Below are 25,887 nucleotides of genomic sequence, written 5' to 3' on the forward strand. Positions count from 1 at the left end.
AAAACGTAGGTTTAAAAATTTTAAATTACTTAAGATTCCACCTTAAGGATATAGGAAAAAGAGAGATAATGGAAGGACAATAATAGTAAACATAAAAATAAATCAATACAATTTAAAACAAATAACATAAAAAATTAACAAAGCCAAAAGCTACACCTTGGAAAAGATGAGTAAAATTGTTAAACTCTAGGTAATATAATAAAGAAAAGAGGAGAAAAAAACCAAAGTAGTAATTCTAGGAATGAAACTTTATCACTGCACATGTTATAGACATTAAAAAGATAAAATATTATAAATCATTTTATGCCAGAAAATTCACCAACATTGATAAATATAAAAATTATAGAAAATACAACTCACACAATAGAACATAAAATCTGAATTTTCCATATGAACAAAATGAATTGCTTATTATCAAAAAGCTCCAACAATATACAAGCCCAGATTTCAGTGATGACGTCTGTGAAACATTTTAAGGAGGAAATGTCGTCAATAACGCACAAGTTCTTTAGGAATATAGAATAAGAGGGTACACTATTCAATCCATTAATTTTGAAACAGTTCTGTGTATTCTCAACAAAAAAACTGGACAGTAATAAATAAAAATATAAAACTGCATTTCTTATAATCATGTATTAATAATTAATAAAATCAAGTTGAGGTATATATATTTCATATATAATATATTATATGTAATATTATAATAAATAATTTTATATATATATATATATATATACACAAAATCTCCTAATGAAGTCAAATTCATTCCAAAATGCAACAATGGTATTTTAGAGCATTTCTGTTTCTCAAACACAGTACCTGAGACTGGGTAATATATAAAGAAGGAGAATTTATTGGGCATGTTATGGAGGCTAGGAAGTCCAAATTTAAGGTGTTGCTCTGTTTGGTGTCTGGTAAGAGGTCATTTTCTGCTCCAAAGATGGTGCTTTGAATGCCATGTGCTCACCTGGGAGAACAGCAGAGGAGAGCACTTTCAGTAGCTGAAGCCTTTTTTTTTTTTAAAAAAAATTTTTTTTAAATTTTATTGTAACATTTTAGGTATACAATATAATGACATTCATTATTTTGTACCTTTACCTACCTTTACATCATTTGTACATTCACATAATATATTTTCATTTACATAATATATTTTGATTCTTTTTTTTTTTTGCTTAAATTCTTTTATTGGTACATTTTAGGTATACAACATGTTTACATTTATCATTGGGTGCTTGTACCTGTACATGATGAATCTTTGTTCTTATTTTTTTCCCATTCCCTGTGCTCACGCCCTCCACCCGTCCCTATTTGCAAAGACTTTGTTTCCATTTTTTCCTTTTCTTATATTAATCCCATTCCCTTCTTTCCTTTCCCCAACCCCTCCTACTTCCCCTTCCCCTTTGGACCTTTTCTTCCTATTTCACATTATCTACTATTCCTTTAGATCCCTATTTACACTTACAGTTTCTCACACCATAGAAACTATTCCGTATTTACACATGTGTGTCATGTGTGTCCTGTTTATTTCATTTAAGAGTAACGTCTCAATGTTCATAGCAGCACAGTTTGTAATAGCTAAAACTTGGAAACAGCCCAATTGCCCATCAACTGGAGACTGGATAAAGAATATGTGGGGTTTTTTGTTTTGTTTTGTTTTTTTTAAGGAAATGGAGTACTTCTCAGCCATAATTAAGGAGAAATTAGAGAAGTCTATAGCTAAATGGATGCACATCAAGCCTTTTGATAAGGATCCTCATCTCATTTTAAGGCTCTGCCTTCATGTTTTAGTGAACTCTTAAATTATCCATTGCTTAATACTGTTATATTGGCTACTATGTTTCAACACATGAATTTGGGAGGAACTTGTAGACCATAGAAACTGGTTTCATATTCAAACATTGACCAACTAATAATTATCACAGAGGCAAAATGCTCAGATTTTAGTATACATTTATAATACAAAAGAAACTCTAATTATGTTGTGAATTGAGTATCTGCAAAAATAACATGGCTATAACCATATTTAATGGTTAAACATTGAATGATTTTAAGATTTAGAATAAGGAGAGTTGTCAATTCTTACCATTTCATTCAATGATCTATTACCTGTTTCAGCCATTATAATAAGTACAGAAGAAAATTAAAGGCATAAAAGTCATAAAAATAAACCTGTATTTCAAGATGGCAGAGATTATTTTCAAGGTAGAAATTCCGAAAGAGTACAAAACAACTCTTAGAACTAATACATGAGTGTAGCAATGCCTGTGTACTAAAACTAATTGGTTAGAAAACTTAAAGAAAATACAAATACAAATGGAAAAATAAGTACTTTTTCATAGATTGGAATAATTTTATAAAGAGATCAGTATTTCCCCAAAGGATCAATAGATTCATTACATTCCTAATCAAAACTCAAAAGCATTTTTGAAAATTATATAATCATGCTAAATTTAGATAGAAAGAAGATAATTGATTTCAAAATTTCAAAAAAGAACAAATTTTGAGGAATAACACTGATGGATTGAGTACTAAATGGATATATAGATACGTTGTAAATCAAGTACATATAGTAAAGTGTCGGTAAAAACTAGGTAGTGTTAATACATTCTTTGTAAAATTTCTTGAAATTTGTCATATGAAAATTTTTAAGCAAATTATTCAATAAAATGCTATGTTTTAAGTGCTTCTTTGTGAGACAGATATCAATTTGAATAGGTGAATTTTCATCTAGAAAATTAAATGTTTTAAATAATGCCAAAAGTTGTCCCTTAGATTTTTCTTCATTAAGTTTATGTATATAGCATGTGGATTCAAGACAACTGGCCTCCAATTGATATCTTTGTGAAACTAAAATTAATCTTTATATTCCAATTCATCCTTCAGATACTACTGAGTTTTTTATAGTAGTTGACACAATTAAGTATTATTTTGGGGGGACAGGTTTTTGTCTGGTATAACTGCTATGTCATGTTTTTTTATTTGGAAAATTTGTGGCTGGTATTCTAACTTTGTGTACTGTGAACTCTGAATTATTAAAAAATCAAGACCCATGAAAGATTGGTCAGTGAAGTAGCTGAATGCTTAAGCTGAAATTGTCAAAGGAATGGAGAGTCTATCTAGGTATGGATCCGTAATCAGTCCAAAATTGGAGAATAAGAAATTGGATAAAACATTGATTTACTTAGGCTTTTAACTAGCATGTACAAAATAATTTGACTTGGGACATTAAATCCTTGAACTCTAATAACTTTTGACATTAATTTCCTTGGAAATTAATCTTGGGCCTCTAATTTCTTGATAATAGAGTAACAGTCAATTGTGGGTAACCTAATGAATGGCCTGTTGCTGTTGGAGTATTTTAATGATATCCTCTATTCTTATTGCAGAATCTTAGTATATATGTTGAACAGTATGAGTGAATGTTAATTTAGCTGGGAAACAGAATAAGAAATGAAATTTGACCTGGGTTCTGGCTTATTTCAGAACTTTCTGAGGGCAAAATCCATACTAGATAACGGTGATGCCAGAAAGATACCAGGATAATTAGTGATTTATACAGGAGGGCAATCCTTTTGAAAGTGGAAATAAGATGTCCTTAAAGACAGCTGATGTCTTCCACTGAGATAAATAAGCAAACAAATGGTGCACTATAGACTTCATGGTTTGCATTAAAGGGATAAAATGATAAAAGTCAATCTGCACAGAAAATATGGAGAACTGAAAAGAGATCTTTATTGGGTCTGTTCTTTAGCACTGAGAAACTAAATGCTGTCCAGACTTCAAATGTCTGATGATTTTAATGTGATTTTCTTGTTTTATAAGGCTAAACACCTCACAATGAATTTATTGTTTATTTCTATTTCTTTTGTTTTGGCACTTTTCATTCATATACTTTGCCCAGTTTTCTATTGGCTAGTTCATCTGTTTTTTCATTCCTTTGTACTCTCTTTTTATGTAAAGGAGATTAATCACTTATCAGTCAACATAATGCAAATACTTGTATTTAGTTTATTGTCTCCCTTGTGATTTCATGGTATAGTAGAAATTTTGTCATATACAATAGTATTGAGTTTTCTTATAGCATATAGATTTACAGTTTTCATGTCTTATTTTGAAAAGTATTCCTTAATCTGAGACATAAAATCATTTTAATTTCATATAAAATCACATTTTATTTTAGGACTTTTTTTAATGGAATTTATCTCATGTAATGTTTTACATAGAAATTTAAGCTTTTAAACTTTTCCTCAAATGACTAGTCTAATGTTTCAACAAAATTGGGACAATTGAATAATATATCTTTTCATTGAATGATTAATCTTTTCTCTATTTATTTACAGTATATTTCATCTATAATTCTGGTTCTGGTTTCTTGGTTCCCTTGTTTGATCTTGAAGTCTTACTAAAGTGATACATAATAGAGTGAGTCTGTCTTCATTACTCTTCTTTTGTATCCTGGATATTATCACAAGAGTTTTTTTCCAGATAATTTTAGACTCATGTAGTAACAACCGAAACTAAATAAAAATCCTACAAATATTTCAATGGGATCATATTAAACTCAAAAATTAAACTATCACTGTGAGTTCAAGGCCAGCCTGGGATACATAGTGAGTTTAAGACCAGCCCGAACTGCATAGCAAGACTGTCTTAAAAACACCAAAAAAAAAAAAATTAAACTAAACAAATTGTAAATATTTGGAATAGATTATCCTCTTATTTGAAGACAAAGAGCTTTTACATGTAAAGCTGTAGAGTTTTACAATTTTTCTTTAAGTCATGAAACAGTCCAAGGTATATAAAGAAACTTTGTTAATGTTGCAACAGATACTTTCTTCCATAATCTTTTCCAATTAGCACTTATTTTCAGAAGAAATACTAACTTTTGTGTACTAATTTTATAACCAACCACCATATCAAATTTCCTTATTTCTAAGATTTGGATGATTTTCTTCCATTTTTAAATAAGTAATCTTATAATTTTTAAATAATGATAATTCTATTTCCATTGTTCATTTTGAAATATTTTATTTTTGAAAAATTTTATTTTAGTCCAGTTATATTTGTTAGTATTTCCAAAATAATTCAAACTGATACAGTGCAAGGAAGTAGAATTCTTTAGTTTTTTTCTTTTAACAGGTAAGGTACTAGCATATCATCATTCATGAGAAGTATCTTTACCAATTTTGTTTTTTAAATCTACTGTGAATAATTTAGTAAATCATTATAAGAAATTATTAATATTGAACTATATCTTCACTTTTTTGAAGTCCCATTTGATCATGGCTTGTGGGCTTAATTAAATGTCTGATTCTATTTGATAATGTTATATTTAAGACATCTACAAAAAATGTATTAGAGACGAATTGAGCATTTTTTGTTCATAATAGTTGTCAGTCTTATGATGATTTTTTGAGTTATACTTTGAATTTTTCTACTTATTTGGTCTTGGAAAAATTCATAGAGTATTTATTCACATTTTATACTTAAAAGTTTAAAAAATTCACCTGTTTAATCATTTTGACAGTATGCACAAAGGGGATGCTCCAAGTTTATTTCCATGTCAGATTTTCCTTACTTTTTTTTACATGGTCTCACTGTGCAATCTACACAAGTCTTGAACTCATCATTTTGTCCAAGATGACCTCAAATTTGTAATCCTCATGCCTCAGGCTCCAGGATACTGGAATTACAGGAATGTACCATCATACCTGTCTTCTTTATGTAAAAATGCTAAATTTTTTGCACAAGAAAATATTTTGGTACTTTATTGTGGAGTATATTTTGTACATCATTTAAAATGGTACTAAAATTTGACTTTGCTAACAACACTGAAAAACGTAACTTCTTTGTGTTTGCATTCTCCTATGCATAAATTTTGTGTTTTATACATTTTCCCCTCTGATAATTGTAAAGAATTATAACCTTAAAATGTAATATCAGTCAATGCAGATTTACTTTTTAAATTTATTTCTTAATTAAAAAACACATTGTATATGTATTTATTGTGTATAACATTATACCTGGATGCATATAAACAATATATGGTGACTATATCAAGATAATTGACATATTAATTACCACACAAACTTACACTCTTTTGTGGTGGAAGTTGTTAAAAGCTAAAAATCTTTCACTAGATATATGTTTGATAATTGTTTTTACCAGTCTCTCTCTTGCTATTTTATATATGCATTATTTTGGAGACCAGGAGTATTTAGTTTTATTGAAGTCCAAATTATTATTTTTATTTCATGGACCATACTTCTTATTGAAATAAAATTTATATAATATAAAATTGAGCATTTCAGGTGACAAAATTCTGTGGGATTCAGTATATTCAAAATGTTACTTCTATCTTTTTTTTCACACATAAAAAGTAATCTGTAGCCTTAGTAGTTGATTATCATTCCACCCTACCCTAGTCCCTGGCAAGTACTAATCAAATCTTTATTTCTGTAGATTTGCAAAATTCTGATAGTCCATGTTCGCAGTATTATACAATGCATGACCATTTGTGCCCTGCTTTACACTTGGCATAACTTCTTGATGTTCTTCAGTGTTATGGCAAAAACTTAAACCTCATTTCCTTTTGAGGTTGAAATACAAACATTTTATGAATATAGCACATTGCGTTTTTTCTTTTGCCAGTTGGAGATTTGTTTTGTTTTCATCTTCAGGCTGTTGAGAATAGTGCTGTTGTAAACATGCACGTACATGTGTTCATTTGAATACCCAATTTCAAATATTTGGATGTATATCTAGGAGTGAAATTGTTAGGTATTATCATAATTCTATGTTTTACTTTTTAAAGAGCCACCAAACTATTTTCCTCAGAGTTTGTACCATTTTACATAGTTCCATCTATAATACATGAGGGCTGTGATTTTCACATTCTCAGCATCACTTGATATTCCATTGTTTTAGTAGTAGTACATGTTTGCAGTATATAATGATTACATTTATTGTAGGGAGTTGTTACATGTACATAACACATCCAAATTCAGTTTTCATTTCCTGCCATCCCCATCCCTTGCTACTCTTTCTAACTTTTAAACTCTTCCTATTTCCAAAAGCTTTATTTCCATTTTTTCTTCAATTATTTTACCATTCCCCATCCCTTCCATCCCTCCTCCACCCTCCATCTCTTTTTCTTCTTCCCATTTGAAAAAGATACCCCTACTTCCTATTTCCTATCTTTTACTTTGCTCTTTACAGTTGCTTTTAGTTTCAGCAATACAAGCATGAAATAGCATCTCACTGTGGTTTTATTTCTACTTCTGTAATGACTTATAACGATAAACTTTATTTGTTATGTATACTAGGCTATTCTCTGTTTCTGTAACAAAACACCTGAGTCTGCTTACCTTATTAAGAGGTTTATTTAACTCAGTGTTCTGGAGATTGAAGAACATTATGCTCAGTTCTGGTGAGGGTCTCACGGTAGACAGCATCAGAATGGCAGGAGCACATATAGAAGAGATAACAGATGAAGCCAGAGATCAGGCAGGGCCCAGATTTGCTTGTTTTGTAACAATCACCTCTCACAGAAAATAACTTGCTCAGTAAGACTAGCACTGATCTCTTCTGAGAGTGGTGTCTCTATGATCTAATAGCTTCCACTAGGCTTCCATCTCTTAAAAGGTCAACCACTTCCACACCAGTACACTGGGACTAAGATTCCAGAAGGAACTGTCAGGGGGTTATGTCCTAAATACTCTAATAAGATTATTGATCATTTACATATATTTGATTATGTCTATTAAGGTCATTTGCTAATTTTTAAAAATTGGGTTTGGCTTTATTGTTAAAGTTCTTTGTATATTCTAGAACTAGAATCTTATCAATATTTGATTTAAAAATATTTTCTTCTATTTTGAAAGTTATTTTTTCACTTTTCTAATAGTGCTATTTGATGCAAAAATGTTTTACTTTCAGAGAAGCCTATATCTTTTGTTTATTGAGATGCTGATATCCCACATAAGAATTAATTGCCATTTTCCTAGAAATGATTCAAGTTTATTTTTCTATATGGCAGAGTAGTACTCCATGGTGTGTAAATACCATATTTTCTTTATTCACCTGTTGATGTACATTTTGGGTGTTTCTAAGATTTAGTGTATGAATTGTGCTGCTGTAAAGATGGATATGCATGTATCTCTATAATATGATGTCTTCAACTCTTTTAGGGAAAAAACCTAGAAGGGGGATATCTGAGTCACATGAAATTTCTAGTTTTAGTTTTTTGAGGAAACTCTGTAATGATTTCCATAGTGCTTGTACTAGTTTACATTCCCACCAAGTGTGTAGAAATCTTCCTTTTTTTCCCCTGCTTCTCCAGCATTTATTATTATTTGATTTCTTGAGGATGTTGATTCTTTCTGGGGTAAGATGAAATCTCAGTGTGGTTTTATTTTCCATTTCTTTAGTTACCAATGATGTTGAGCATTTGTTCATGTGTTTATTGGCCATTTCTACTTTTCCTATGAACAGTCTATTCTCAAGGCCATAATGTTAAGTGAAATAAGTCAGACACACCAGCTTAAATATCATATTGTTTCTCTTATATTAGAAACCTGGGGTAAAATTAAAGAACAAAATAAAAGATAATATTAGGAATTCGGGAGATACATCACTCTCAGTGGGAAAGGGGTTAAAAATGGTGTGAAGTGATAAGAGATTAATAGAAGGAAATGTGATGTCTTATGTGCATGTATAATCTCCACACATAGAACATAAACATTATGTATTGCAAACATGTACAAAAAAAGGAAGGGGATCAAGGGATGGTTAAAGGGTGAGAGAGGGAAGGGAAAGGATTAAGGATGAATAAAAGGATTAAGATGCATTATGAACATGTAACAAGTTCCCATAAGAAATGTAAACATAATGTACTACATGCACTTACTAGTATACTAAAACAAATAAAAAAAATTACCAAAGAAAAGATCACAAATATTTTCCAATACGTTACAATTTGAAAGTCCAATAATTCAAACATTTATATTTAGGTCTTTAGATCAGTTTGTCCTTTTGTCTTACTTATTTTCACATAATTTTAGCTGACATATAAACTGTAAATTTTGTACATACTAATGGAGTACCATATAATGATTTAGTATAGGAGTACACTCTGTACACATATCTGTACACACTCTGTACATACTATACACTCTACACACTCTGATTTAATTTTAGTAAAACTATGTGAAAGCCTTTCATTCAGCTTTTTAAAATATTCAGTATATTATTGCTATCTATAGTCACCCCATTTTGCAATAGCACACTGGAACTTCTTACACCTAACTATAACATACTATACATTTGTAGTAGTCACTTTCCAGGTGCTGGGTGAAACACCTCACACCTACAACCTAAAGGAGAAGAGTCTTATTTTGGCTTATTGTTTCATAGATTCAATACATAGTTGGAATAATAAAACAGCATAATAAAAAGGCACAGTGGAGGAAAGCTGGTCACTCATCAGTCATGGCAACCAGGGAGGGAGAGAGGGAAAGAAGAGGGTTTAGAAGAATACACCTTTTTACGTCATGCAACCATTGACCCACCTCACCCTAAACAGCATGTTCAGCTATGACCTTAAAGGATTAATCCATTGATGACTATAATGTCCCCCAAATCCAATCACATTTCAAAAGTCCCACCTTGGAACACATGAGAATGTCAAGGTACAATTTTTTAGGTACATTTTAGATCTAAACCAAAACAATATTGATCAAATTATCTCCATCTCTTTCCATGGTAGCTACTATTCTACTCTTCAATTTTATAAGGTCAAATATTTTAGATTTCACATATGTATGAGGTCACACAGAACTCATCTTTCTGTACTTGGCTTACTAAACCTCACATAATGATTTCCATATGGATCTCTATCCATATTGTCACTGATATCAAAGGGATTTTTTTGTCTAAATAATATTCCTTTGGATATATGTATATTTCCCTTATTCATTCATCAATTGATGGATACTTGTTTGTTTTCATTTTTTGGCTTTTGTTAATTGCGAGGGAAGAAATTCAGGGCTCCAGGTGTCTCTTTAACAAAATGATTAAATTTCTTTTGGGTATATATCCAGAGTGGGATTTTTGTATCATTTGATAGTTCAATTTTTAATTTCTTGGGGAGCTTATCTACTATTTTACATAATGGCTTTACTAGTTTATAGTCCCACCAATAAAGTTGTACCATTATGCCAATTAAATAATAATTTGATACCAGTATCTGGTATCAAAACCAAGATACTCAGGCTAAGGCTCATAGTCTTAGAAAGTTCAAAATAACAAGAAAATCCAGCAATCAGGAGATGAAGTAGAGGCTAACTACAGAGAGAGTATATCAAAGGTCTTGGAACTAGAAGGTCAGCTAAAGAAAACTCAGGGTTCTCTTTCTGCACACACTTACCAGCACTTGTTATTTTTGTGTCATTTGTATATATGGTTTTAAGAAATATCAATTTGGGTCTATTGCCCAGTTTTTGTTTAGATAATCTGTTTCTTAGGTCATGAGTTTTTGGAGGATTTTTTTGCTCATATATTCTGGATAGCAACCCGTTGACAGATGAGTATTTTCAAATGTTTTTTCATATTCTGCATGTTGTCTCTGTAATCTCTTCACTTTTGCCCTTGCTGTGTAGAAGGTTATTAGTCTGAGGTGGTCTCATATCTCATTTTTGCATTTGTTTCATGTACTTTCAGGGTTCCATTGTGATTTAAATTTTGTGTACATTGTGAGAAAATTATCTGACTTAACTCTTCTCCATGTCAATTTCCATTTCCCCAGCACAATTTGTTGGAGTCTCTTCCATCCCTAGAGAATATCTTTGTACTCTTGCAAAAAATAAAGCAAGCACAGATGTCTAGATTTATTTCTGGAATATAAATATATTACTTTGTTGTATATTTTTTATTCTTATGCCAATATTTCCCTGATTTGAATACGGTACTAAACTTCAAACTCTAAAAATTTTAGTACTACATATTTGTTTATCAAGATTGTTTTCGCTCTGTGGCATGCATTGCAATTTCACAGGAATTTTAAGACCTGCTTTTCTATTTCTAAAAAAAGAAACTCAGTAAACTTTTTATAAATACTGCACTAAATCTATGCATTATTTTGGAGAATAATATCATGTTAATGATATCATCTTTCAATTTATAGAAAGATAATTTCCATTTATTAAAGTCTTTTAATATTTATTTCAAACATATTTTGCAGTTTTCAGTGTACACTTCTTCTACCTAATTGGTCCCATTTATATCCTTTTAAATGTTACCTTAGTTTTCTTAATTTCATTTGGTTTTTTTAATTGTATATTCAAAGAAATATGACTTATTCTAATGTGTGGATCTCCTGTCTTACATCTTTGCTAAATTCAAAAATTACCTCTCCTTTTACTCTTTAGAATTATGTATGTTTATTTGTATATGTATAAAAATAAACAAAACATACATATGTGAGTATGTTGTCTAAAATAGAGAGTTTTCCCTCTACCTTTGCACTTTAGGGTTTTTTCTTTTTATAAATTTTATTTTATTAGTAAATGTTTGCAGTATATGCAGTTTACAACCATCTGGAGAATGGTTACATGCACATGTTACAGTTTGCTTGTTTTTTATCCCTTTCCTCTTCTCTCCTCCTTTCATCCTTCTCCACTACCTCCATCCCAATTTTTTTATTCATTGAGTTTATTGGTACATTTTAGGTATACATTACGATGACATTCATCATTGGGAATTTCTACCTTTACAAGTTATATCTTGGTTCTTATTTTTTCCCCTTCCCCTCCCCTCCCTTCACCCCCTCCACCCTTCCCTATTTACAAAGACTTTGTTACCATTTTTCCCTTTTCTCATATTTTTTTCCTTTCCCTTCTTTCCTTTCGGCTACTGCTCCCATTTCCCCTTCTCCTTTAGACCTTTTCTTCCTATTTCACATTATCTATTATACATTTTGATCCTTATTTACACTTTCAGTTTCTCACACTAGAGAGACTATTTGGTATTTACACATGTGTGTCCTACTCATTTCATGTAAGAGTATGGCCTCACTGTGCATCCATTTAGCTATAAATGTCTCTAGTTTCTCATTATTTATGGCTGAATAGTACTCCATTTTATTAAAAAACACATCTTACTAAATATCATGAACCTTAGCTCATATTATGGCATATAATGCTTACATTATTGAGTTTATTAGGTTCCTGTACATGACATATCTTTATTCTACTTATTTCCCCTTTCCCTCCTCCTCACCCTTCTTCCTTATTCCCATGGTCTTTTTCCCAATTGTGAGAGACTCATCCCCTTGTTCCCTGCTATCAATGCTTATTATTCTCTTTGTTTGTACTTTGCCTCATTCAAATGAGAGAAACCGTATGGTTTTTAAACTTATGTATTTATTTTACTCACCGTTATATTTTCCAAGTGCATCCATTTTTCTACAAATATCTCAAATTTGTTATTCTTTATAGACAAGAAGTACTCCATTACATATAGATAATACATTTTCTTAACCAAAGCTCTGTTTATGGGTACACAGGCCGCTTCCAGGATTTACCGCTTACAAATTGTGCAGCTACAAACATTCGTAGGGATGTATCATTGTAATATGACATCTTAAGGTTTTGGGGGAAAATACCTAAAAGGGGGATAGCTGAGTGATACAAATTACTAATTTCAGTTCTTTGAGAAATCTCCATGATGATTTCCATAATGGTTGTATTAGTTTATATTCCCACCAACAAACGAGAAGGGTTCCTTTTTTACCACAACCATATCTGCATTTGTTGTTGTTGGATTTCTCAATGATTTTCATTTTTTTGTGGGATAAGATGAAATTTTAGAGTTTTAAAATTTGCACTTCTCTATTGACCAGAGATGTTGAACATTTTTTCATATATTTGTTGCCCACTTGTATTTCTTCCTCTTTGAAGTATCTGTTCATTTCTCTAGCCCATTTCTTGATTGGGGCTTTTAGTTGATTTAACTAATTTTTGAGTTTTTTATATATTCTAGATATTATCCTCTGTCTGAGAAGTAGTAGGCAAAATTATTTCCCATTCTATAGGTTATCTTTTCACTCTATTGGTTGATTCTTTTGCCGTACAAAATATTTTTATGCTCATATAATCCCACTTGTTTGTTGCTGTTATTTCTTGTACAATTGAGGTTCTGTTTAGAAAATCCTTTCCTATACCTATGATAGAAGTGCTTTTCCTCCTTTTTTTCCGAAGGTTTATTGTTTCTGTTTTAATGTTTAGATCTTTGGTCTATTTTTATTTTAATTTAGTGTATGAAAAGAAATAATGGTCCAGTTTCAATCTTCTGCAAACAGATAATCAGTTTTCCCAGCACCACTTGTTGAATAGGCTGTAGTTCCTCCAACATAGGTTTTTGGCCCTTGGTCAAAGATCAAATAGATGACTGTCTGGGGAAGTTTCTGAATCCTTTATTCAGTAACATTGATCCATTTATCTGTTTTTGTTCTAGTATCATACTGTTCTACTCACTATTGCTTTGTGGTATAGCTTGAAGTCAGGTATTGTAAAGCCTCTCACTTTGGCCTTGTTGCACAAAATTGCTTTTGCTACTCTGGATTTAATCAGGTTTCTTATGAATTTTAGAATAGTTTTTTCAAGATCTGTAAAGTATGCTGTTGGAATTTCATTGGAACTGCATTGAATCTGTAAAACAGTTTGAAAGTATTACCATTGTGACAATATTGATTCTTCCTATTCAAGAGCAGGAGACATTTTTCCATTTTTTCTGATGTTATCTTCAATCTCCTTTTTCAGAGTACTGTACTATTCTTTGTAGAGTTCTTTCCTTGGCTAGATTAATTTCTAAGTATTTAATTTTTCTTGAAGCTAATGTGAATATTATTGTTTTCATAATTTCCTTCTCGTCAAGTTCATTATTGGAATACACAAATGGTAATTATTTTTGTGTATTGATTGTGTACCCTGCTGTCTTGCTGAAGTTGGTTATCAATTCTAAGAGTATTTATGCAGTTCTTTGGGTCTTCTGTTTAGAGTATTGTGTCATCTGCAAATAATGATAATTTGAGTTTTAACTTCTCTATATGTATGCCTTTTATTTCTTTTTCTTGCCTAACTACTCTGGCTAATGTCAGAAGTTTTATGTTGAATAGAAGTCAACTTTACTGCTTGTTGGTGAGTTGTTAAGCATATTTATGTCTTCTTGGGCTTCTTTTGGTAATTTGAATGTCTGTAGGAATCTGTCCTCAAAATTCACTACTTTGTTGGAATATAATTTTTCAATGCAGTTACTATCTTCAGGATTTTGACAGTGTCTATTGCAATTTCACGTTTTTCATTTCTAATTGCCTTGATGTGAGTCTTTCCTCTCTTTCTCTTCATAAGTCTGGCTAAGGGCTTATATAATGTGTTTATTATTTCAGAGAACAAGCTCATAAAGTCACCGATTTTTAAATTTTTTGTCTCAAATTTATTCATTTCCACTCTCATCTTTATGATTTTCCTCCCTAATTTCAGTTGGGGGCTGGTTTGTTGTTGTTTCTCAAGTATTTTAAAATTTTTCATGAGGTTCATTATATGGGCTTGCTATGTTTTCCTAATATGAGCATTGATTGTGATGATTTTTCCTATTAGCAGTGCTTTCACAGTGTCCAAGGGATTTCAGTTAGTTGAACAGCTACTGTAATTAACTTCCAGAAATTTAAATAAATTTCTTCTTTGATTTCTCCTGTGACTCATTGATTGTTTAGGAGTATGTTGTTAATTTTCTAGGAGCTTTTGCGTTTTCCAAATTTTCTTCTGTTGTTAATTTCTATTTTCATTGAACAGTGATCTGATAGCATTCATAGGGTAAATTCAATTATTTTATATTTCCTCAAGCAGGGTTTGTGGACTACTATGGGATCTATTTTGTAAAAAGGACCATGGGATATTAGAAACAATTTATACACTGCTGTAGAAAGGTGGAATATTTTGTAAATACCTGTTAAGTCCACATGTTCAAGGGTGTACTTTAGCTCTGATATTTCTTTATTGATTTTTAGTTTAGTTTATCTATCTCATTGAAAAAGTGGGATGTAGGACAACCTACTATGATTGTGTTAGTGTTTACTTGATCTTTGAAATTCAGCAGTTTTGATTTTATGAAGGTAAGTGCTTCAGTATTCGGTGCACATATGTTTGCCAATGTTATTTCTTCTTCTCGGATTGCTCCCTTAATTAGTATGTAGTGAACTTGTTTGTTTCTCTAATTAGTTTTAGGTTAAGATTTACCATGTCTGATATTAGAGTTGCTATGGCAGTGCTTGTTTTCAAAGTCCTGGTACATGACATACTGTTTTCCATCCTTTAAATTTTAGTCTATGAACATCTTTTTGGACTAGATGAGTTTCTTAAATCCACCAGACTGTTGGATTCTATTTTTTTATCCAGTCTGCCAATCTGTTTTTAAATAGGAGAGTTGAAGCCATTAATGTTGTGAGAAATTACTGAAATGTATTGATTATTTACTATCATTACTTATTTTTCCCTTAAATTATTTTATTGGTACATTTTAGGTATACAATACATTTACATTTATCATTGGGAACTTGTACCTTTACATGATGTATCATGGTTCTTATTTTTTTACCATTCCCCTGCCCTCCCATCAAGCCCTCCACCCTTCCCTATTTACAAAGACTTTGTTTGCAGTTTTTCCTTTTATCATAATATTTCCTTTCAATTCTTTCCTCCCCACACCCTTCTCCTATCCCTTTGGACCTTTTCTTCCTATTTAACATTATCCATTATCCATTTTAATCATTTTAATCCCTATTTATATTTTCAGTTTCTCACACCAGAGTAGTACTCCATTTTACCAAAAAACCCCACATTTTCTTTATCAAGTTTACAGTTGATGGGCACTTGGGCTGTTTCCAAGATTTAGCTATTACAAATTGTGCTGCTATAAACATGGGTACACATAATATCTCTATGGTATGATTCTTTTAATTCTTTTGGGAAGACACCCAGCAGAGGAATAGCTGGGTCAAATGGGTCCTCTAACCATAGTTCTTTGAGGTATCTCCATATTGATTTCCACAGTGGTTGTACCAGTCTACACTCCCACCAACAATGGAAAAGGGTTCCTTTTTCCTCACAACCCTGCCAACATTTGTTATTGGATGATTTCTTGATAGCAACCATTCTTCCAGGGGTAAGGTGGTATCTCAGTGTTGTTTTCATCTGCATCTCTTGAATGACAAGTGATGTTGAGTATTTTATGTTTATTTGCTGCTTTTTGTCTGAGAAGTGTCTGTTCATTTCAGATGCCCATTTATGATTTGGGTCTTTAAATTTGGGGTTCTGATTTTTTTAAGTTCTTTATATATTCTAGATAGTAGTCCTTTGTCTGAGGTACAGCTGGTAAACTTTTTTCCCCACATTGTACTTTGTCTCTTAGCGCTGTTGGTGTTTTCTCTTGCAGTGCAGAAGCTTTATAATAAGATGAGATCCCAGTTGTTGATTCTCTGTGCTAGTTTCCGTGCTACTGAGGTTTTCTTCATAGACTTTTCCTATGCCAATGTCTTCAAGTGTTCTACCTAACCTACCTTCCAGCAAGTTTAGTGTTGCTGTTTTAGTATTTAGATTTTTAATCCACTTCGATCTTAGTTTACTGCATGGTGATAGTTATGGGTCTAGTTTTAATCTTTGGCAGGTTGAAATTCAGTTTTTCCAACACCATTTATTAAATAGGCTATCTCCTCCAGTGAGAATGGTTGGCTCCTTCATCAAAGATGAGATGGCTGAGTATGTCTCACCTATGAGCTATATGTTGTGTGCTAAAAGATATTTAATGTGAAGTTTTATACTAATATAGCTAGGAAGTGAGCTCCATTTAAATTTTCCTATAACTGAAAATGTCAAAGAACACATATTCCTGTACCATCCTTGTTTTTGTCTTTTCTTCTCCTTCTGGGTTTCCTACCACCCCTCTTTAAGCAGTGTATGTTTTTTGCCACCATTATAATTGACATCATCCTGGAGTTCCTGTGATATTATGGCAAGGTGTATGAGAGTAAAATCATCCTATAATTCTATTATTAAATCTGAGATATTTTTAGTGGATCTGAGTTCTGAGAGGTGACCTTTTGAAGCATTTCTTAGCGATTTCTCTCCCTTTAGCTAAGACAGAAAGGCTAAATGGAGCTACCTTTGGCTTACAGCCCTTATTACAGGTTGATTAAGGCCCTAATAAAAATTTTTCCTTGAAGAGTTATCCTTTGTTATGGAGAACAATCTGGGGTATCTCAATATGGTTCTCTCTCTCTCTCTCTCTCAAATGTGAGGATTTTTCAAGCACCATTATTATGAGAACTTTGTGGGACTCCTGGAAACTAAAGCTATGCAGTATAGAAACACCCTTAGGAATCATCCCACATGAGTTTCTTACTCTCAAACTAATCATTGAGATTTTGGCTATTTATCAAAAATATTTCCTTATTTTTCTACCAGATTATGTCTGCAGCAACTTTTTCTCCAAGACTGATGTCTCTACCTGTTAATCTGGATTTTAGGATGGTACTTTGCCTTGCGAACTCAATTCTCTGATGGTTTGAAAAAATGTAGATAACTTAAGATTCTTTGACATTTTTCTTTTAGTTAAAGTAGTGACTTCTAAGTTCTTTACATGTCAGAGCTGAAACTTATATTTACCAATTTTCACTGGAAACCATTTCCTTTTGACCTAGAAATTGAAGCCTTTAATTTTTCTTCAATTATTGATGTGAATATGTTTGTATATTTTTTCTGACCAACATCATTTATGTGTTCATTCAGGACATTTCAAATTCTATTGAATTTTTTATTTTATCAATTGTCTCTCAAATCTTTATGATTTTCTCAGGTCCTTTAATTGTATCAATAATTTTCTAAGTAACAATATAATTACTGATTACATATATATATATATATATATATAACTGTTATTTTGATGGTTGTTTTCTTCATTTATTCCACTCAAAATTAAAGATCATTTATTTTTCAAGCACATCATTTTTTTACATGAATTTGATCTTTATCTTTTTCTTTTACAGTTTTGAAAATCAAAACTTTGCATTCAACTATTTCACCAGACTTTTTAATTTTTTTTTTTTTTGAGACTGGGCCTCATTTAGTCACTAAATTGCCCAGACTCGGCTCCAACTTGTTATACACATTTCCTTTATCCTAGGTAAATACTTTGGAGTGGAATTCTGAGACATATGATAAGAATGATTTTATCTTTAAAAAACTGCCAAACTGTTTTTAAAAACTCCTGTGTCCTTTTGCATTTCTACCAGTAACGCATGAGAGTTCTAGTTGCTCTACATCCTTAGTAAATACATTTAGTATTTAATTTTAGCCATTTCTTGTACATGCTAGACAGGTTGCTATACCATTGAACTACATCCTTGGATTGTGGGATTTCTTTTCTTTTTGGTGATGAAAATATTATAAAATTATATAGAGTACAACTTCACAGAAAACTAAATACAAAGAATAGAAGAGTCTAAAAGTTGTAAGAAAAGGATTGATTTTATGGTTGGTGAATTTCATCTCAATAAAACCAATATTTTAGAAAGTGATAAAAGTATTTGGTTAGGAAGCTATTGGTATCAGATTGCAATATTAATTTGTACTTACATTTCCCTAATTATAAATGATGGTGAGCATCTTTTAAGTTATTACTTTATTATTTATATGACTTTTATGAAGTTTCTGTTCAAATTACCAGTTTTTATTCCAGTTATTTTTCCCCTTATATTCTCCATATATTCTAGATCTCAGTTCCCTGCCAGATATATGAAGTTTTGGAGTAATCCTTTTTCTGAGGCACATTTTCACATATCACTAGATATGTTCCATTTCTATGCCATTCATTTTATGTCATGCCTTGATATATACTAAAGAGTAAAATTGAGAAGAGAACAATTGAGAAGAACAAACCCACCAAAGTTTCAATTTGAGTATGTCCCCACTGATTTTGTATGTTTTCTTGTATCTACTAGCATATCCATCTCTATATATTGATTTGTTTACAATGAGCATAATAAATTTAAAAAGAATTCTCTAGGCAGAAGTTTTCCTGAGATGTTTTTCTTGCCAGTTGGTGGAAAAAATGCAGTTTATTCAATGGGAGACATTACGTAATTACAACTTGGACAAATTCCACATCTTAAGGTGACTTCTTCTACAAAGGAAGTTCTACCTAATGCATTTATCATGGTTGTCTATGGTATCTACAAAATTGTTAGGTAAAAAAATTATCTACAAAAGCCACATTTTCCAATGAGAAATTTATGTTTCTTACAGGAAACCTCAATATAAATTCCCATGATTTTTAATCCTTCTAGCTTTATGCACATTAGTAAACAATATATTTAAATCTAATATTATAAACAAAGAAGCTAGTATATATTTAAATAATTAAAGACAATAGTGGTGATGGCAACGATCAGCATTACTGACTGAAACATTTGCATTTAGGACATCCAATTGGAACATGTGATTCTATAAGTTGCCTGGACATATTAAACTTGATAGTAATATCAATTATATTTGTAACCTTTTTAACAGCTCAGGTGTAGTCAAGTAGTAATGGCAGTTCATTATTTCTGAAATGTCAAAGTAACAGAAGAAAGGCATTTGCTTTTGAGCCCACAATTTCATTCAGAGTATTTTGAAAACTACTCTTGGTTGTGATAATAATAACAGTCTGCTGAAAATTATGGCTCACTATCACCCTAAGCTGCAAAGCTAAATAATGTATTGCAATGCAGCGAGGGCTATTTCTATATGTGACAAAAATGTATGCTTTAGCACGTTAGAAGCAGTTAGAACAATTTTAAAGGCCCAGAAAGTATGAATTGGCTATTAGTTCTTATACTCTGTCAACTAGTCCAATAATGTGATTTCCAGAAGAAATAATAAGGCAGAAGTGAATCGTCTTCTTTCAGGTTATTGCACTTTTATCATATTGAAAATTTAATACAATCTTGCTTTTTGTATTAGTCAGCTTTCCCACTGTTAGACCAAATACCTGACATCCACAACTTAAAAGTGGAGAGGTTTAATTTGGTTAATGGTTTCAAGGTATTAAGTGTATAGTCAGTTGGCACCAAGACAGAAATATCATGACAGAAGAATGTGACATGGCAAAGCTACTAAGTTCATGGTGGCTAGATAACAGATCAGAACAGTGCCACCAAGGAAGAGATAAAAGACCAGGTATAGTACCTAAATTCATGCCTTAATGACCCACCTATACACACTCAGAGGTGTAATTTACTACTTTCCTAGGCAGCTCCAAAGCCAATTAAATTGACACAATTAACTTAATCACTACATCTTCCAAATATTGCTCATTGCGAGAGACACAAAGAAAGCACAGATTCCCTTCTGCACCTAATTCAAGATATACCAAGAAAGAAAATATTTATCTCAGGGAGACTTTACATACTCTGTGATATACTCTGCCCTTATCTTATGTGTTTGCCCCAAATGGTCAAGACAATTAAAGGGCAAAATTTATTATTTTAGTGTAAAGAACGTAGAATAGAAGAGTAGATCAGATCAGCTTATTACCTCAAATCATATAATTGTGTGTGATTATATGGAACTGATGGATCAAAATCCAGAGTGTTGGAGGTGCAGCTCAGAGGTTACGGGATTGCCTAGCACGTATGAGGCCTTGAATTCCATCCCTAGCACCCCAGATAAGAAAATAAGACAGGGCTGGAGATTTAGCCCAGTGGTGCTGCCACCTGCCTCGCAAGTGCAAGGTCCTGAGTTTGATCCCCAGAACAAAAGAAAAAGAAAAGAAAACAAGACAAAATGTTCAGCAGAAGGACTCCATTTTTAGTCTTTTCATTATACTTATTTACATTGTAAAGTTCCAAGCTCAACGGAAGGGTTTTCATTGTTTCCTAACAACAGAACCTATTATAAGTTATGTTATCAACATATTTAGCTACTGCTTTTAATAAAGTTGGGCCAGGGATTTAGCTCAGTGGTTCCAGTGCCTGCCCTGCAAGAGCAAGGTCCTGAGTTCAATCTCAGGTACCAAAAAAAAAGGTAAATGTTATTAATAAAGTGAGAATAAAAGGGAGTATAAAGGGGCTTAGCTATAATTATTATTTCCAAATTCTCATATATCCTGGTGTCTAGCCCAGATATATTTATAAAGATTCCATTCAGTCTTTCACCAGAAACCTTCATGGTGCCTCTTATATGTGTTAGGAAATGAACTGGGCACTGGAAATTCAACAATGGCAATTTTTTCTTCTCAAAGAAATCACAGTATATTATTACCTCTCATTTTTTTAAGTACTGTTCTAGTCTAAGCACATGATGCCATGGGAGAAATAAGTGGGATCTTCTGAAATAAAGGGAGGTTTTCTACAAGCAATGAGATATAATGAGAAGTTTTGGGCAGAAGAACATTATTATATTTGTGGTTTTGAAAGATCATTCCTTTGACATTTTGACTCTTTAAATGGCTAGTGTTTAGAATATAGGCAGAGATGTTATACATGTTACACTGGTATTGCAAAATGTCATTAAAAACATCTTATTGGACTGTACTGAACATGTGGCTCTGGGAACATATTAAATGAAATAAGTCAGGTTCAAGCAGATCAACATTCATGTTCTCATTTATACATGGATTCTAAAACAGTCAAACTCATAGAGGCAGAGAATATAATTGTGATTACCAGAAGAATTGATGGAAGGAATAGGGAGATGATAGTCAAAAAGTACAAAACATCAGTTAGAAAGAAAGTGTTTATTTTGAAGGTCTATTATGCAACATGAATATATTAGTTGGCTTTTCATTACTGTGACAAAACAAAGAATGGCAACTTAAAGGATGAAAGATTTATTTTGGCTCAGGGTTTAAGCCCATAGTGAGCTGACTCCATAGCATTGAGCCTGTGGTAGGAACAGCACCTTGGTGGAGAGGATGTGGTGGAAAAGAGCTACAATGCTCACTTCATGGAAGCAGTGAGGCAGAGCAGATTAAAGAATTTTAGAGAAAGGAGTTGAGGGCATGGGTAGGTCTCATGGCCAAGTCCTCATGACATAATCCCTTGAATTAAGCCCCACTTATTAAATTTCCATTACCTAACAATAGGGCCATCAAATTATAAATCCATGGATTCATTAATCCTCTGATTAAGGTAGAACTGCCATAATCCAATCATCTATTGAAATATCCACATCTAAACACATTAACCTGGGGCTGGGGATTTAGCTCAGCGGTTTCACCGCCTGCTAAGCAAGCGCAAGGACCCGAGTTCGATCCCCGGTACCCCCCCCACAAAAAAATTTAAAAAATAAACACATTAACCTTTTGGGGACATTTGGACCTGAACCACAACAATGGTAAATATAATTAACTGTGTATTGTATATTTAAAAATCTCTGAGAGTAATTTCAAATGTTCTTACCACAAAAGTGATAAATTTTTGAAATAGCAGATCTGTTAATTATCTGGTTTTAATTGTTTATTTTTGTGTTCATAAATTATAACATCATTTGTACCCCATAAATTTATACAGCTTTAACTTGCAAATGTGTGATACATTTTTTTTTGCAGTTTGTTTTCCTTTTATTTGGTCCTATTGTGTGATACATTCTTTAATACAAGGTAGAGGTCTTGGAAATTTTCATGAAAGAAAAAATCTTCAGGAAGCAAAATTAAAAGAAGTAGTGGTTAAATAAATACACATAATTTGGAAGGAGATATCAAGGTCGACTTCTTGTCTGACAGGACTTCAGAAATTTTCCCTTGAAGTAGTCTTTAAAATCTAACTAGGATTATTTCTTGTAAGAGGGCACACACCTGAGAGTCACAGGAAACTACATTTCTAGTGAGAAGGCCACCATATTCCTTTACTGACCAATTAAGAGCACTCATTCACAAATAAATTGAAGGTAAACTGAAGTTATTTTTTCTTTTGAATAGCCTACAATATAAACCCCCCTTTTTTGTTTTGGTACTAGGAATTGAACTCAGGACCTTGCACTTGCGAGGCAGGTGTGGTTCCACTGAGCTAAATCCCTGGCCCTCCCTCCTTTTGATATATTATGTTGGTCTCTGCTTCATAAGATTGACTTTTATTTTCCCAAAATTTATTTTATCCTAACTTCCAGGATGGTCACTTTTTCCATTATTTTAAGATTTGGTGATCAATCTGATCCCTCCACTCCTATCATCCATTTTAATTAAATAAGAAATTTGAAATGAGGAAGATGTGTTGATAATTTGTAAGAAAGGGGCTTTTTCAACATCCAGCTTCTTAGCAACATTATTTCACTTGATATTTTTCTTAATATAATTGCAGCTATAATGGAGCCTTAAAAGAGAATCAGAATGTGCTTAATAATATTAATCATTTCTTGATAAAGATGCCAGTGTTGTGTTCACACATATTCAGATAAATTTTTCTAAATATAGAAAATTGTGTAATATAACTGAACCCCTCGGTCTGGGTCTAATACATGACAAAATATACGTGCATTACTGATTGATCTTTGGTAAAAACTCATAGGACCTTTAAGAAACATCAAATGACAAGAAATAAGTATTAGTTTACATTTTTGCTTGTTAATTAGTAGAATTTCTAATACAAACAGTGAAAATATTGAGTGTAGGAAAAATTGTGCTATGCCATTCAGTTCATGGGAGATTATTTAGAGAAAAGGAGACCAATCTAGATACCATACGGATGGGAAACAGAGTTCCCAAGTATGGCAGAAAGACATCATTTTTGTAGAATACCTGACATATTTCTATCCCTCCGCAGGTTAGTTTCGGTCTGCAGAGTCAGTACTTCTTCCTGAAGTTCCAGAGCAGGGTAGATTCTAGAGATAAATATACCACATTTCAACATTTCTGTCAAGTCTTACAATCTATTTCCTAATTGAAGGAACTAGTAAAATGGGTTTAAGTCCAAGGTCTCACAGCTAGTAACTATTGTGATAAAGATTTAAACCTTGGCTGCCTGACTTCTAAGCTTGTGTTCCCAATCACTGCATTACATCAGTGGACAGTTTTATATTTGTGTCAACACTCAAGAATAACTATCATTTTTCCATGATATAACAGAAAGAAATGATTTAACTCCAAAATACTTTTCAGTAATCTAAACTGAGGGACTGGTTTATTCATTCAATAAATAACTTAGTTGTCTTCTCTGTGTCATACATTCTCTCAGTTGTTTGAAAGAACGTAAGAAGATAATTCCTTACAGATTATACCATCTACTATGAAAAACAATATGAGATTTATTATTTTCTAAGTTTCACTTTAATCAAACTTCATATTCCTAATTTACATAAAGTAAGGGATAGGGAGGACCCAGGTATGTGGAAAAGAAACTGTGATATGAAATTCCAGAACACATAGTCATATAAAAATAAAAAAAATTCAAAACAGTGCAATTATATAGTGGGTAGTAAAAGTATCAGTAATGATAAATATTATTATTTGCATTGTATATGGAATGATGAATGAAATCATTAGGAGAGGGGTCAAAATCATAAAGAGCATTGAGTTCTAGACTAAGGAATGTGTGTTGTATCCTGAGGACAATTTAAAATCACTGAACAATTTTGAGAGAAGTTTTTAGCTGTTGCTATTTTATTTCCTTTTACATATTAGTTTGGGCGAGTGTGTAAGAATATAAGTTGGTGGAAAAAAAGAACCAAGAAATTTAAGGAGTTATTGCAGTGGTGAATTAATGTGAATCTGCAGAAGATGACAACAGAAATGAAAAAATAAGGATAGATGGGGACTCATAGTAAAGCTATAAAAACCTAAATTAAGATGCTGTGTCATTTGAGACAATATATATAGGGCTAAAGTTGATAGATTCTGTAGGGTAGTGGATCCAGTTATGGCTGCCTCCCTACCAGTTATGTAAACTCTCTCAATTCTTAAAAAGAGATTATCACGTACACTATAACTTTTAATTTTTATAAAACATCTGCAAATTTTTGATAATAGGAGATTTTTCAATATATATGAATTTGTTTTTTATTGTGTCTTTTGAATGCAGAGGACTATGAATAGTATATGGAGGGGGGAGGAAAGAAAGGGAAAGGGGATAAAAATAGGAATTCAGGTGTGTTATGTACATGAGTCAACTCCCCACAAGGAATGTAAACATTATGTACTACATACATGTACTAATAAAAAATAAAATAAATACATATTTTATATAAATTTGATAGGACTATAGAGATGAAAGAATTCTGGAGGACAAGAGAAATATTTCATAAAGCCTCCAAGCAACAAATAGTATCAAAATTTCAATATGTATAGATATCTTTATAGGTGATGACGATACAATGAAACCTGAGAATATATTACTGCATAAAGCTGTTGCAGCTTGGATATTATAGTGACTGTATTTCAATAAAGATAGCCAATCTGCAAATGCTGGGAAAGGTTTGGTGATTTTGTTGCTTCTCCTTTACTTTCTTTTCTTTTTATTGTTTCCATTGCTGCTGATGTGTTTTTGTTTGTGGTTTATATCCTAGGATTTAAAGAAATCACTGTCAAAGATAAGCTGAACAGAATTTAAAGGAATACAGACTTCAGTGATGACACAAAGTAAAGAATAGTTTTTGCAAAATAAGGAAAGTCTTAAAACAAATCGATTATTACAGCTTTCAAGGATCAAAGTTTTTTAAAAAATAAACTCTGTGAAAGAGAACCTAATTCCAAGTCATTACATAGTAGTAATGAAATGCCCAATTTTCCCCAACAACAAACATATAGAGAAACTGGAATACATGGCTCAATTAAAGGACTACAACATGTTTACAAGAAACT

The 25,887-nt window shown here is 32.0% G+C and overlaps 1 long non-coding RNA gene across 1 annotated transcript; it reads right to left on the reverse strand.

Moving 5' to 3' along the window:
• Nucleotides 1–833: 833 nt before the first annotated feature.
• On the reverse strand, nucleotides 834–23,915 carry LOC147821592 (uncharacterized). Its single transcript, XR_015446825.1, has 3 exons — nucleotides 23,830–23,915; nucleotides 7,371–7,429; nucleotides 834–967 (listed from the first exon to the last, which is right to left on the reverse strand). It is a non-coding gene; the product is annotated as an uncharacterized LOC147821592 (long non-coding RNA).
• Between the last annotated feature and the right edge of the window lie 1,972 nt (nucleotides 23,916–25,887).

Source organism: Heterocephalus glaber, unplaced genomic scaffold (genome assembly GCF_053883595.1).
Source record: "Heterocephalus glaber isolate CG9 unplaced genomic scaffold, H.glaber_assembly_v1.0 deba00001729, whole genome shotgun sequence".
Classification (NCBI taxonomy): Eukaryota; Metazoa; Chordata; class Mammalia; order Rodentia; family Bathyergidae; genus Heterocephalus; species Heterocephalus glaber.